This window comes from Momordica charantia (genome assembly GCF_013281855.1).
Source record: "Momordica charantia cultivar OHB3-1 chromosome 5 unlocalized genomic scaffold, Mcharantia_2.0 BLBB01000005.1, whole genome shotgun sequence".
Taxonomy (NCBI): domain Eukaryota; kingdom Viridiplantae; phylum Streptophyta; class Magnoliopsida; order Cucurbitales; family Cucurbitaceae; genus Momordica; species Momordica charantia.
This window is the reverse complement of record NW_028275163.1, coordinates 6934570-6950950: the sequence shown is the minus strand read 5'-3', so window position 1 is coordinate 6950950 and position 16381 is coordinate 6934570. Positions and strand designations below refer to the sequence as shown.

The 16381-nt window shown below is 32.9% G+C and overlaps 1 non-coding gene across 1 annotated transcript; it reads left to right on the top strand.

The window, feature by feature from the left end:
• The first annotated feature begins 15665 nt into the window (after positions 1 to 15665).
• On the top strand, positions 15666 to 15737 carry TRNAQ-UUG (transfer RNA glutamine (anticodon UUG)). The gene has a single exon. It is a non-coding gene; the product is annotated as a tRNA-Gln (tRNA).
• The last annotated feature ends 644 nt before the right edge of the window (positions 15738 to 16381 follow it).

The following is a 16381-nucleotide window of genomic DNA, read 5'->3' as shown; positions in this document are numbered from 1 at the left end:
TAGAGTAACAAAATCATGTATCGTATTATCTTCAACTTTTATTTCTTTTAGATTATTTTAATATTTTTATGTGGATTACTTTTAAGTTATATATTCATGATTACTTCGTGTTTTAATATTTAGTTAATGTTATTTTCAAGTTTGATTTAATATTTAGTTAAGGTTCTTTTCACGTTTTAAAATATATTCATGTTATATTTTAGTATTAGTTTTCTTATTTATCTTAATATGACTTTGTGATTGTTGTTGTTCTTATTTTATTTTTCTTGGTCATGTGATTCTTTATTCCACATTTTTTTTCAATGATTTCATAGCATACATAGTATTCAGTTTCTCTATCAAAATTTTCAATTCTTTAATTTTGGTTCATTCTTCCTTATTACATAATATACAAAAGATAAAAGAATGAGTCAATAAAGAAAACACACAAAAAGATTGTTGTTGTTTCTTAAAAAAGAAAAATTGACAACGAATAATATATTTTATTTGAAACAAAATATTAGTACTATTTAAAAGTTCCGCGGGGCGGTTATTCTATATATTAAATTGGTAGAAATATTATATTAAATATATTTTATTTGAAACTAAATATTAGTGCATTTAAAAGTTCTGTTGAGTTGTTATTCTATATGTTAAATTGTTAGAAATATTATATTAAATGTTTATAACCACGTGCATTGCACGTGATATTAACTAGTTAAATTAAAGTAGCCAAAAATTATATTTTAATATGTATAGGAAATTTTGTTTAAAAATATTATGTCGATTTAGAAATCTGTTAAATTAAAACTTTAAAATATATTTCTATTGTAATAACTTTTTTATTATACTAATTATTATATTTATTAGTTAATTACACAAATAAAATAAGTTAAATTAACTTTTAAATGTAAAATTATGAGTATCCATTTCTTAAAAAAAAAAATTGATAAGTTCATAATGTTAAAAATTAAAAAAAGATCAATCATATTTTTAATAAGTAAAATATAATGGTTGGAAAATTAACTTTATATAAATGAAATTTATTAGAAATTTTAAAATATTGAAGGTGAAAAGTTTTGTTATTTCACTTCTTAAAATATTTCATCTAAGTATATATATTATCTTCATTTATAATTAACTAATAGAGCTTTAATTGACTTTAAATTTCAAAAGTTTTATAATTCTTTCTAAAATATAATATAAAGTGAATTTTTCTCACATGCCACCAACGAACTTGAGTTATATTAATTCGATTAATTTAGGAATTTTTTCTTTTTTACTTTTGATATATTTTTTTAATAAATAGTGATATTTTTAAATTTTTTTATTTATATCAGTATAAAATTAAATAAAAAGAATATTACGTGCATTGTGGCATTACACTTGTATTGTTCAATGTAAATATGAAACCTAAAGATTTAAAAACTTTATTTCCATTTAATTATAATTAGTTATATAATTTGAAATAATTTTGAATTTCAAAGTCAATAGGAGCATAATTAAGTGGTAATTGATATTTATTCCTTCCCTCCAAGGTTCAATCCCCGATCAAATTGTTTGACTAAAAAAAAATTTATAATTCCAAAAGTTTTTATAGTTTTAATTTATTTTAAACAATTATAGAAAAGGATTTTATTCCCTACTTTTGCACCTACATTTGGGTTATATTTACTTCCCTACTCTTGATTCCCTTTTTGTTTTCTGTGTCTCTCAAAACTCAAAAGAAACTGTCAACATGAATATAGTTCAACAGTAATTTGTCCATGTTTTTAATTAATAGGTCATGAGTTTGAATCCCCCTACCCCAATCCATAATTTAAACCTTTTTTTTTTTACAATAGACTTTTCTTTCAAATAATAACTACTCAGTGTTGAGATAAAAACCTTGAAATAAATATCTTAATGCAAACACAAGGGGTAAGTTCGTTAGAAGTACCGAACATCCACAATCACTCAGTAAGATCTTGTAAAATTAACGGCGCAAAGGAGGAGAGTAAATCGACTCTTATGGGCCACCCTAACTATGCTGTAGCATTAATGGAGTAAGTGCACTGGTTAAACAGACAAGATGCTCTTCCAAACACCCCAGATTTTCTACTACTAACATTCATAGACCAACATCAATAGCATATAGACACATGTTTTATGACCAAGCTAGGTAATGCTTATTCCTAAGTCACCACACGCTAAACTTAAGTAGAATCCAGCTCAAGATGAAGGGTTTCGCTCCTTAACACATTTATCCAAACATTATCAAAGAGACATTTAAAAATGGTGATCAAGCACATTGAAACTATAGTGATAAACAACTTCAACTCAAAACACACTTCCATTAAAACAAACAGCATAATTATAGCCCATAAAATAAGTCTAGAACATCTCCCCCTTACACAAGTTGGTTAGCTATGCACAGCCATAAGGAGAGTCAAACAAAATGTAGGAATGAGAATAATACAAAGATGAGAAAATGAAGAAAATGAGCTGAAGATCAGCTCCCAAATGCCACTTAAGAGTCTGCTTCTTCTCTTTGCTTTCTCCAACGGTTCTTAGTGAGAGTTTCTTGGAGTGAGGGTGGTTTCCTTCCAAGGATGAACAAGGGAAATGTTTCTTGATGTGTGTGTCCCCGGAGGCTTTTCCTCAAGTTTGTATTTATACCCTCTTCAGATATTAGGGCAACAATACGGACCTTGGGGGACCCAGCTCTCACTTTTGGTTAAAACCTCTAATTACTGTGGTAAATCCTGTTGGGCAGTCCTTCCACTGTCAGCTTGTCGTTTTTTGCTGCTTTCTAAATCTGGATCTGATGTTGTAGCATCGTCAAAGCTGTAGCAAAGTGCACCAAAATTAGCTCAATTGCAATTGACAATACTACAATGTAGAAAGCTAGTGTTTATGATCTTTTTAGCACAAAAACAGTGACTTGGTGCAAGGGATGCTATCTTTAGCTAATTTATACCAACATTATACCCAAATAACTCTCTATTTAATTTGGAGAGTTATCACACCCCCAAACTTGAACTGTTGTTTGTCATCAAGCGACACTAATATTCATCATTTTTGAATGCTAGAGTGCTAACTATGCCTTCTAGCTACTCTTACCAATGCCTAAGATTCATTACTGTGGTGAGTATTTCTCAGCTTACTCTAGCATTAGCTCATAAAGGACACAAACAACTATTGCACTAAAACTAAGGTGTCTTATTCACATTTGAATGCGTCACTTCACGTTCTCTGTTGCTCGCCTAAGAAAAATCCCTTCAACCTCCTTCCAAAGACACTGACTTCCTTCCTGCACTGCTAACTAACTGAAGTCTTCTAAGACAGCTATGAGCTACTAGCCATTCCGGACCCTGCAACTCTTTTGAATCTCTTTTTTTCTCTTTCTCTCTCTTTATTTTTTTTTCAAACAGAAAGCTGAATTATAGGGCCAAAACTTTTTCATAACTTTACAAGATGTTACGACAACAAGGACTACACTATTGGATACTATTCTTACAAGCGAGAATCCCTCACCCCCAAACTTAAAAACAAGCATTGTCCTCAATGCTTAAGGAATGACTTTTGAGAACTAAGGACAAGGCTCCCCCAAACTTATAATGAAGATAGGATGGATGAAAATTGGATTTGAGTCACTTCCTATCTGAATTGGTTCTAGAGGGGCAAGTAGTTGCTTATTTTTCTAAAGACATTAGCTTGCCAACAGTGCATGGGACGAAATAATCAGCCATTGAAATTCAGCTTTGGTGAAGTTTCTAGGACTGGTAGGGACTACTAAGCAAGGCAAGGCTATCAAATGCTACTTATGAACACATTAGAAAAAGGGCAATAACTAAATTTTTCTTTTTCTAAGCCTAGCCAAAGCAAGCATCCTAAATATATCCATAGACCAGTCATCTTAGACCACATAGAAAAACAGCCAGAAATTCACAAGTTAGCAAATCTAACAACATCATGCACAATCATTCTGTCATTTTCATTTTCATTTAATGGACTAAATTGAAATCATAACAACCTAAAAACTAGAACTTAAGGATGCAAAGACTAAATATAAAAACTTCATAACTAAAACTACAATGAAAAGCGCAGAAAAGTAAATTTTTGCTGAAAAGAAAAAATTTAAAGGTAAAACAGATTTCAGGCGGGGAAATCAACTCCTCATTCAGCTTCTTTATCCTCTTCACTGGAGCCGCCCGTAGGTTGAGATGCTCCAGCACCATCCACTTTTTCATTTTTGTTAGGCCGGTCTTTTGGAAATCTTGGGAAAGGAGGAAAAGGGTAGGAGAAATTTCGCATGAGGGCCTTGCGGATCACGATGTCTCTGTGTTTGGCATAACACATGTAGGCTTGTTGCCTTCTCACCATAGCCGCAACCACTCCTGCGATGGAGCCGAGCTGCTGCATCAAGCTGGCTTGTGTGCTTGAGACTTATTTAAGCGCAAAGACAATATTTCCTCCACGTTTTCTATGATCAACGACCTTCAACCTCTCAATTGCCACCTCATTGATGACACCCTCATCCTTCAGTGTTTGATCTGCCTCTTTCATCTTGACTCCCGAGAGGATACAAAGCTCTGTGATCAGATTAGGGAAATATAAGTTGCCCTGTTTCCTCTTCTCAACCCCTGCAATCTCTCTTTCAATGAGTTATGGGCATGAGCTATGCTAAGACCTTCCATAATGCAAAGTAGGAGGAGAACCCGTTTCTTCGTGATGTAGGTGTCATGCATTGTGGGCATGAGCTTGCTTTTGACGAGATGATACCAGATGTTGGCTTCGGACTTAAGGTAAGCTAGGAGGAAAGTCCGCGCTCTGGCTGATAGCTGCCATCTTGACCCTTCTACTCCAATACATTTGATAGCCCTATTTAGTTGCTCCTCAGATGGAGCAACCATCATCTCATTAAAAGTGGCATGAGAGTAGTTGGGAAGATTGTATACCTCGTTGATGGCTTCTGCGTTCCAGCAGACTTTCTTACCCCGTACCGTCACATTGGAAGGATCACTCGGGTTGAGGTTAGCGTAGAATTCTTGAACACTCTGGATGACCGCAGGCTTGGGCTGTGCGTAGAAGGTTTGCCACTCATGCTTGTTTATGGTGGTGGAGACAAACGAGGGCATGGATGAGTCATATGGAAAGCCTCTTTCTCCTAGCAGATTTCAGTCCTTGAAGCTTTCAAACCGCTCTAATGCTGTAGCATCGACGAAGCGCACAAAGTCTGAGGGTGCTGCAGCAACCTTTTCTTTGCCCTTTTTCTTAGCCTGCATGTCCACCTTCTGCTTGGGCCTCTTCCCTTTTTCAAGCTCAGCAACTGGGGAGAGCTTCCTTTTTCTCTGCGATTTTCATGTGGGCACTAGAGCTGCTTCTTCCTATTCTGGTTCTTCTTGCTCTTTGTCGGATAGAGCTTCTCCTTCTCTGACTGTTGCCTTGGATGCGCTGTCTTCTCCCAAATTTTCCTCACCACTGCTCGCTTGCTCATAGCTACTGTCAGCTTGGAAGAGCTCTTGCATAAAATCCTCGACTCTTTGTCTAGCTTCAGGCAACAGCTCTGGTCCTCTTTCTGCCTCTGTTTCTGCCGGCTGTACTTTTTCGTGCTCAGCATTTTGACCGGCTGCTTCGGTTTGGCTGTCTTGAACCAGCTGCTCTTCTTCTTCTGGTGGAGCAGGCGGCTGCTTCTTTCCCTTTGCAGCTTTCCTTCCTCTCTTAGAAGCGGGTTTCTTTTTAGGCGGGGAAGAGATTTCTCTTTCTGGGGCAGTGTTTTCGGGTAACGAGTTGGGTTGGGGTGGGGTTTTCGCTGGAACTGGCTCTGGCGACTTTTCCGACGAAGGAGACTGTGTCAGCTCTTGGGGGGATGGTTTTCTTACCTTTTTTTGCTTTTGCTTTAACTCGAGGCATGCCGGGATGACGAGGCTGACGGTTTGTCAATGCTGCAGGGAACCTAGGGTTAAGGGAAAGCGACTAAACAGAGAGAGGCGAAGGAAAAGGAAGGGAGGGGAAGGGTGCTAGCACAAAATTAGGGTTCCGAGCTTTTCTGATAATCATCTCCTCCTTCATATTTTCTTAAATAGACTCGGCAGCCTAGTCCTCATTAATGCGCAGAAAGATGGCCAACTAACCCTTTTGATTGCCTTTTCTCCTTTTTTGTTTTTTTTTTTTAAATTTTCACCTCCCTTTTTACCTTTCCTAGAAAATCGTCCTGCTTTTCTTTTTAAAAAGAAAATGTAGGGGAGGAATGTCCAAAATAATTTAGTTTTAAAACTTCTGACCCACGATTTCTTTTCTAATAGATTTTCTACTGTAGGCACTAATTGCTTTTCTCTTTCCTTAACTATTTTCCCCTTTTTTAATTCCATCTGTATTTTTCATATCCCTGATTTATGCTCTAGCAACGACGAGGTTGACCACACTTTCTCAACTTCCCTCAACTCTACTTTAGTAATTATAGCAATGAACTGGTAGAGTCTTTCCCTCGCCTGAAACAAAAATCAAACAAAACACAAGAAATACTTCTAATTAAAATTTTCCTTCTAACATTAAGAAATTTAAACTGAATTAACAAGAATTAAACTACAAAGAGAGAAGACATAAAGGATTCTTCCCCTTTTATTCTGTCTTGGTAACCCTTTATGTTGACCTCAGCTGGTAGGAATCCATCTTCCTCACCACTTCTCCTCCCCAGTAGTGCTTCAATCTTTGTTCATTCACTGTGAGTTCCCTTCCCGTGTCATCTTCTTTGACGGTTATAGCTCCATAAGGATATACCTTCACCACTGTGAATGGTCCTAACCACCTTGATTTCAACTTTCTAGGAAACAACTTCAGCCTTGAATTGAATAACAATACTTTCTATCCCTCCTCAAATGTTCTTGGTTTTATTCTTCTATCATGCTACACTTTAGTCTTTTCCTTGTAAACCTTTTCGTTCTCGTAAGCTTCTTTTCTGAATTCATCCAACTCTAGTAGCTAAAATTTTATCGATTCTCCTGCTGCTGCTAGATCCATATTCAACCTCTTCACAGCCCAAAATGCCTTCTGTTCCAGCTCAAGTGGAAGATGACATGCCTTCCCTATGACTAGCTGATAAGAGGATGTTCCTATCGGAGTCTTGTAGGCAGTCCTATATGCCCACAATGCATTGTCTAACTTGTAAGACCAATCTTTTCTACTGATATGCACTACCTTTTCCAAAATCCCCTTAATTTCTTTATTTGATACCTCTGCTTGCTCGTTCGTCTGAGGGTGGTATGCGGTGGACACCTTATGCTTGATGTTGTATTTAGCCAACAAGGAACTCTTGGCTTTGTTAACAAAATGGGACCCCTCGTCACTTATGACTGCCCTTGGGGTTCCAGATTTGTTGAATATGTTCTTGTGTAGGAACTTCAAAACTGTTTTCGCATCGCATGTTACACAAGCTATTGCTTCCACCCATTTAGAAACATAATCCACTACCAACAAGATGTAGAGGTTACCATTTGATGGAGGGTAAGGTCCCATAATCCACTGCCAACAGGAATCTGTCTACTTCTTCTTTTTGCTTTCTCCAACGGTTCTTAGAGAGAGTTTCTTGGAGTGAGGATGGATTCATTCCAAGGATGAACAAGGAAAATGTTTCTTGATGTGTGTGTCTCGAGAGGCTTCTCCTCTTGTTTGTATTTATAACCTCTTCAGATATTAGGGCAATAAGACGGACCTTGGGGGACCCAGCTCTCACTTTTGGTTAAAACCTCCAATTACTATGGTAAATCCCGTTGGGCAGTCCTTTCACTATCAGCTTGTCGTTTTCTGTTGCTTTCTGAATTTGGATCGATGTTGTAGCATCGTCAAAGCTGTAGCAAAGTGCACCAAAATTAGCTTAATTGCAATTGACAATACTACAATGTAGAAAGCTAGTGTTTATGATATTTTTAGCACAAAAACAGTGTCTAAGGGTGCAAGGGATGCTATCTTTAGCTAATTTATACCAACATTATACCTACATAACTTTATATTTGGAGAGTTATCACCAGATGGGAAAAACAGACAAAAGAAGTGAAGAACAGATCTGACACAAAGAGGCTTTGGTAAGGGCATGCGTAGGCTCATTTCCCTCACGAAGAACATGATGAAAATGAATTTCTTGAAAAGAATCCGCCAACAACCGAATATCAACAACCTAGGACGCCAACTCGTTGTGAATAACTTCCTCACTGGTGATCAGGTTAACAGCTTCCAGTGAATCCGACTCCGCCACAACTTTGGGGAACCCCATCCGAGAAGCCAGACGAAGCCTCTCTCGAATCGCCAAAATTTCTACCAAAATCGGGTTAAGGAGAGGATGGGACGAGAAAAGAGCCGCCTGAATAGTATTGTTCTCATCCCAAATCAAAGCCCCAACTCCAGATCTTCCTTCAATTTGGCCACAGACAGCGTTCGAATTGATCTTCACAAAGCCGCTTGAGGGAAGGTTCCAAATTCGATCATGAGGTAGGTGGTTTTTAACCTTCCCATTTTATTTGTAGTTATTCCTTAGAAATTCATCTAGATAATCCACAAATCCACAAAACTTTCACACAAATTCTCTTATTGAATCTGAGGGAGTTGCGATCATTCCATAATGGCCAGCAAATAATACCAACGAGAGAGTTAAGTCCTTTGGAGAGAGAGAATCCATCAGCACCGACCATCGATCTACAAAACTTCCATTGAACTGATTTCTATATTTCTGGACCACTTCAGGTAAGAGCAATCCCCATATTTCTGTATTTCTTTTACATCCCACCAGAGCATGATCAATATATTCATCCTTAGAATCGTATATAGGACATATTGATGAGACATCCATGCCCATGTTCCTCAAATTAACCATCGCTGGAATATTATTTTGTACTACTTTCCAAAGGAACATCTTAATCTTTGCCAGGAGAACTATTTTCCAAAACTCTTTCTACCACCTCTCCCTGTAGTCATCGTTAGGGCTATTAGTAAGGATATGATCTCACATTTCAAGCTTATAACCACTCTTAACAGTGTAAATCTCATGCCTCTGATAATGCTAAATTCACATGTCCGAGCCTCCAAACCCAGTTATAGGAATGCTAGCAATCTGCAAGACCTGTTCACCAAATCTTCCCTGTTGAAATATAGTCTTAAATGTGGTCTCACGAGGAATCCAAGGGTCTTTAAAGAAATCAATCATGGATCCATCACCGACCACCTTCCCAAAACCTTTCATAAAAAGCCCCCTGCTCCACACTAGACCTGCCAAATATACGAAGAATTAGGGCCCGCCTTAGCGTCAAGTAGATGCTCTTCCGTGGCATATAGGCCTCTAATAAAATTTGAGACTAGTAGGTGAGGATTTTTAAGAAGTCTTCACAACTACTTTGCTAGCAGAGCTTTATTGAACATTTCAAGGTCCTAAAAATCTAAACCACCAAATTCTTTCGGCCTGCACATTTTATCCCAACTAGCCTAATGGATTATTCTTCTATAGAGTCTGTGGATCCCCACTAGAACCGAGCCATTGCTTGAGCCATTTCCGAGAAAAAGACTTTGGGAGTCTAAAGCATCTCATGGCATACGATGGGATGGCTTAAGCAACACTTCTAATCAGCACTTCTTTTCCTCCTCTAGAGAAAAACCTCTTTTTCCAACCTTGGACATCATGCCACACCCTATCCTCGATGGATTTAAAGTCCCTACATTTGTTGCGAGAGAGGTTTGAAGGAAGCCCTAAATTATCCTCCAAGCTTTGGATTAGTTTCATACCCACTATAGACTGCAAATAATTCTGAAAATCATCGCGGTGAAAACCATAGAACAGACTTATCAAAATTTATCTTTTGCCCAAAAGCTTTCTCATAGTCAAGAAGAAGAAGTTTGATAGCATATCTGTAATTTTAGCCTTGCAGAAAACCAGACTATCATCCGCAAAAAGGATATGAAATATACTATGACAGTTAGGAGATATTGTTATACCTGAAATCTGACCAATAGAATGAGCATGATGGATAAGCACCCAAAGCCCCTATGCACAAATGAGAAATAGATATGAAATAGGGAATCTCCCTATTGGAGACCTCTACGAGGCTAAAAGAAACATTTGGTCTCTCCATTCATTAGAACCGAGAAGGATGGGGGCTAATGCAATCCATTATGATTTCTATCCACCTCACATGAAACCCTAATTTCAGCATTATAAGTCTCAAGAAACCCCATTTCACTCTATCATATGCCTTGCTCATATCAAGTTTGAGAGCTGTGAGATCCTCCTTCTCCTTCCACTTCTTCCTCATCATGTGGATACGTTCATGGCGAATCATTCTATTATCCGTGATCACCCTACCGAAGAGAAAGGCAGACTGATTATTTGAAATAATCTTAAAGTTGATATATTCAAGTACCATTTTAATTAATATATGTATGGTAAGTATTTGTATATCAATTGAAAGGTAAAATTTATATCTATAATATATATGAAACAATAATTTTTTTATATCAATTTTGCCCATTTATTATAAACTTTTTCTTTTATCTCGTTCATGATAATTTTGTCTTATCACTCTCTCGTACCACCCATCCACATCCCCTCCAACAAACTCTCTCTCTCCAATATTCTGTCTCATTAATTTTCTCTCAAATTTAATGTTCTTGAATTATTATAATTTTTTTATACAAATCTTCTTGAATTATTGAATCATAAAAAATAGGAAGTTAATTATTGAGTAACGTAATTACTTCTATTTCTATGGTTTAAAAATGCCAAAAGTTAAAATATAAAGAGTTTATCTTTAATAAAATGTATAAAAAGTTAGAATACGTAAAGTTTTGTCTCCTTAATTCTATAAGAATTATGAGTTATTTTTAATATATTTAATTATAAAATTTTAAAAATTTTGTAACTCTTTATTATTAGAAGTTAGAAGTTTGGAAGGTTAGAAGTTTTAATTTAGATGAATAAATCAACAACGCATACGTGACTTGTTTATCTTAATAAAATTTATGGCTTTTGACTTTCTTTAGATTTGAAGATTAGATATTATCTTTGTACTAAAAAAAGATTAGATATTATCCAAATAATTAAATTAAAAGATAAAGTATACTATTTAAATAATATAATACTCATTATATTTTTAATGATAGATTGAATGTTATTAATTTAGTTTTCGTCAATTTATGTAAAAGGATGAGAATAAAAAGCCGGAGAAGTTTAATAAAGAAGACAATTTTTAGAAAAACAATGTTATTAAATTTCAACACTTTTTACATTCTCTTGTTGATTTTTTTTCCAATGTAATATGTGATAATTATTTATTATTGCAAATAAGAAAAAAGTAAGTTGTTATACTTTAAATCATCATCACACAACCCGTGCAAAAATATAAAATCTACGTGAGAGCAAGGTTTTAAATGTTATGTTGATGTTGATGGAAATGTCAAATTATCAATTTCATGAAAATATCGATAAAATGTCGATGTCGATGGATGTTTTTGTAAAAATTTGAAAATTTTAAAAATCGTAAATATGTCGATGAAAATGTCGACGTGTCGACAGATATTTAGAACGAGAGACAATGGTATGTTAAGATACTTATTTATTGTTTTTTCTTTTAGAATATCAAGGGGTTAAAATTTTAAGAATAGTGTAATTTTGAAAACAAATTACAAAAATAATGGAGATTTAAAAATAATAACAAAATAAATATAATTTAAATAAAAAAATTATAAAATTAAGTTAGACATTCAAACTATCGACAAAAATGGATAAGATATCAATCAAAGTAAAAAATCACTCACGATAAATACGAAGCAATATAGCTTTTAAGTTTGCATTAAATAAATTAAAGTAAACCTAAACAAGGCCGGCTTAAGCTATAGGCGAGCGAGACAACCCCATCCTAGGAAGGCCTCATATTTTTCAGATAATATAATATTGATATCTATTTAATTTTGTTGTTAATTATAAATTAAATTTAAAAATATAAAAGAATATACTTATTACTTTTCATAATTTTTTTTAATATTGAAAATACACACTAATAAAAAAAACCTTATCTTTCAAATTGGTTAGCCTTAATCTTTTTATTCATATTCCTTTCAAATTTTCTTAAAAATATAAACTCATTAGTACAGGGTCCTCGAAATTCTCTCAAGTTTACATGGGAGAATGGAGACCTTCGCTATTTCTTTATTTTATTTATTTTTTTCACCACCAAAACTTTCTAACTTCTCTAAAAAAATTTTATAAATATATTACTTAGTTTTACTAATTTAAATTTAAACTCTCCCCTCTTCCTATCAGAACTCTCCCCTTCTTCCACTCTTAATCTCTCTAAAACCTTAAATTTTCATCTTGATCTTCTGTGTGGTCACACAAGATTATCAATTGCAGCTCACTGATCGAGCACTCTTGCGCCAAAGATGAACGGAGCTAAGCGATCTGTCGAAGCTGTGGGATGTAAATATGCATCGGTAGTGGAGCGTTCCGCCTTAGAGGGAAGCACCCGCGCGAGTGGTGGTGGACGAAGTGGAAGCGAGAATGTCGGCTTGAGTAACACAAACATTGGTGAGAATCCAATGCCCCGAAAATCTAAGGGTTCCTCTGCAAGTATTGTCCACGGAGGGTGAGTCAGGGCCTAAGATAAGGCCGAAAGGTGTAGTCGATGGACAACAGGTGAATATTCATGTACTACCCCTTGTTGGTCCCGAGGGACGGAGGGGACTAGGTTAACCGAAAGATGGTTATCGGTTCAAGGACGCAAAGTGCCCCTGCTTTTTCAAGGTAAGAAGGGGTAGAGAAAATACCTAGAGTAGAAATCGAAACTTCTTATTTCAAAGTTTCACGTTTTTTTTTTCCAAATTATTTTACTTTTTTTAGGTGTTTCGTTCAAATTCTTTTATTATTATTTTTTATATATAAATGATTTCATATTGTTGATCGCTCAAAACCTAATATCTAAGATTTGTTTAGATTTGATTACTTAGAACATCAATATGCAAAATATGAATCTGAAAATAAAAAGCTTAAGAAGAAAAGAAGAGTAGAAAAACTTATTGAATTTGCTCTCGATAAATTTGTTATTGGAAGTAAACGTAATATAAAAATGTTAATCTAATAAAAGAAATGATAGGTATAGACAAATAAGATATCAAAGAAAAATAGTAGATGATGATATGACTGTTGGAAATGAAGTATCCAATCATGAAAAAAAAATAGAGAGGAAATATAGAGAAAATAAATTCACTAGTATGATTTGAGCTAAGAAAATTGCAAATGATGTGTAAATACAATCAATATTTTGTGAAAAAAGAAGAAAAAAAAACAATTTGATGAGAATATTGATATTGAAGAAACACGATCACCACAAGATTCTTTTAAAATTGATTACTTTTACTATATTATAGATCCAACAATTTCTTCACTTAAAAATATATTATGAAAATTTTTAAGTCAATAAGACGATGATAATCTGAAAGCATATTGTATTCATATTGAAAATACATTAACATGATACATTTTCTGACATTAGCGGTTTAGATTTATTTTTTGAATTAAAAATATTAAGAGAGGTCTTACAAGATCAAATTGATTGTCCCGTTAAAATATTAAATTATATATAAAAAAAAAGTAAACACTTTTCCAAAGGCATATATTACTTATAGGATATTATTAAATAAACAGTTGCTTCCACTAAAAGAAGCTTTTCAAAATTAAAATTAATGAAATCGTATTTAAGGTCGATTTTGTCACAATAAAAATTAAATGGCATATTGTACGAACTTAGGTTATCAAAATTTAATACATGATTTTGTATCTCCAAAATTAAGAAAAATAAATTTTAGATAATATTTTTTACAATAAAATTTCTCAATCAAAATTTTACCTAAGGTCTCGTATCATCTGGAACCGTGCCTGAACATAAAGTTTAATACATTGTTAATTGGCATAGTGATTTTCTCCTTCCTTTGACCTTGTGTCTTGACAGTAATAGATTGGGCATTTTATTTTAAATATATTTTTATTGTTATTTTTATATTTTCTTTTAAATATATTGTTATTCTTACGTTTTTGTTTCTTTTTTTTTAAGTATCTTTTTGTTTATTTTTCTTCAACTTAAAAATTTTTTTGGTTATTTTTTTAAAATTTTAAATATATTTTCTAGTGATGCTTAAATTTTTTTAAAACATACTTTTGTTTATTTTTCTTATTTACATCTATTTTTATTGTTGAGTTCTGCTTTAGCCTAATTATTTTTATTATCTTGTGATTGAATCTCAATGTCAGCCTATTTTGATTTTTAAATATTTTTTTAGAGAAAAATATTTTTATTTAAATTAAAAATTTAAACTGTTATATGTCAAAATAATCTTTTTTTTTCCTTACAAAAATATGTCTAATTACGTTTGTATCATGGAATCATATTTTTCTTTTTATATAAAAAATATATTTTTAGAAAAAATATAGAAACAAGTATATTTTAGGTTCAAAATTTAGGGCAACAATTAGATTAAAGAGATACATATTTATTTTAGATTAAAAACAGTAGGATAATAATTATATGTTAGAAGAAAGTTATTTGAAAGAATTCTAATTTGAATTGAGATATTTTTATAACAAATAAATTGACATTTAAAATATTGGAGAAGAAAATTATTTTAAAGAATACTAATTGATACATTGTTATAATAAAGAAATTGAAATGTTGGATAAAAAAATTTATTTTAAATAATACTAATTGAAATTGAGATATTTTATAATAAGTAAATTAAAATAAAAAAGGTTAAAAGAATGCTGGGGCATGAATTTTAACTAAAGCAACTGGGCAACAATATGCACTAGCCAGCCATTACACATGAAGATTTTGAGATTGGATGTAAAGAAAACGTATATATTAGATAGAAATTCACGTTTGAAAAGTCACGTCAAATTGAAGTTGCATTATCGTCTAGACATCACAAATAATGGCTGCATTTTCACTAAAATCGTTACTATTGACTACATTTTACCAGGTGCGATTTCACTATCCTAATTTTTAAAATGGTTTATTACTTACATTATTTTTGAAAAATTGTCAATTTGGGCATAACTTTTAAATTATGAGTATCTATTTTTCAAAAAAAAAATATAAATTCATCCTGCTATAAATTAAAAAAAAAGGTCAGTCTTATTTTTATTAAGTAAAATATAATGTTTGAGAGATTAAATTTAAATAAATTAAGATTTAAATGAATGTATGAAATTTAAAAAGGTTGAATGTGGAAATTTTTTTCATTTTACTTCTTTAAAATATTATATCTTTAATTATAATTAATTATAGAGCTTTAGTTGAGTTTAAATGTCAAAAGTTTCATAATTTTTTAATGAAATATAAGGTAAATTTCTACCAACATTATTTCACCAATATAATATACTAGTATATATATTTGAAAAATAGTATCCCTATAGGCAATTCAACCTTTAAACGACCTTAGCTTATTTTTAGGCCATGAGAACTTTATGAGTGAAAACTTTGTGGGAAAAAACAAAACCTTGACATGTGATCATTTTGAGAATTAAATATAAGTCGGTCTCACTTTATAATTTAAGTGGTCATTGGTCGCATTAATTAACTTGATTTCCTTTATACAAAAAATAAAAAGATTTCATTTTCACTTTTTTTATTTTATATTTGTATAATACAAAATTCTGTCATTGTTCATCAAGTGGTTCTATGGTGTAGTGGTTAGCACTCTGGACTTTGAATCCAGCGACCTGGGTTCGACTCCCGGTAGGACCTTTTTCATTTTTCCTGACATTTTTCTTACATTTTTCAAAAACGTTGATAAGATATATAACAAGAATTGTTACTTCAAAAGAAAAAAAGAAAAAGAAAGAAGAATGGTTAACTTGATGAAACGGGTCAAATGCTTCTTTATCATGTTATATATTTTTTATGATTATATATATTTTTATGATTTTTCTTTTAATTTTATTTGTATGATTCCATAATATTCATCGATATTTTGATAACATGTACCTAAATAGAGTCAGATTGGCATAAAATAATCTGAATAAGCACAATAATGAAATAAAAAATCTCTAACTCATACAATGCATTAAGTCATCTTAGAACTAAATGAGAGTATGGAGGTTTGAACCACTCATCTCAAAGGAAGGAGTAAACGTCATTAACAATGTACTATGCTCATTTCTCTACAAGACTATAAAGTATATATTTCAGTCTCTCATCTTTTCTAAAAGCGAAATTTTAGTTTTGCTATTTTTGCATCTAATATCAACTCACCCAATATTCATCCTCGCCAACTTAAACATTACTCAATTGGTTTAGGTATCTATTTATGGCCAAAAAGTCGTGATTTCAAATTCTCGCCCCTACATATTGTACTAAAAAAAAATAAAATAGAGATAAATGAAAAAATT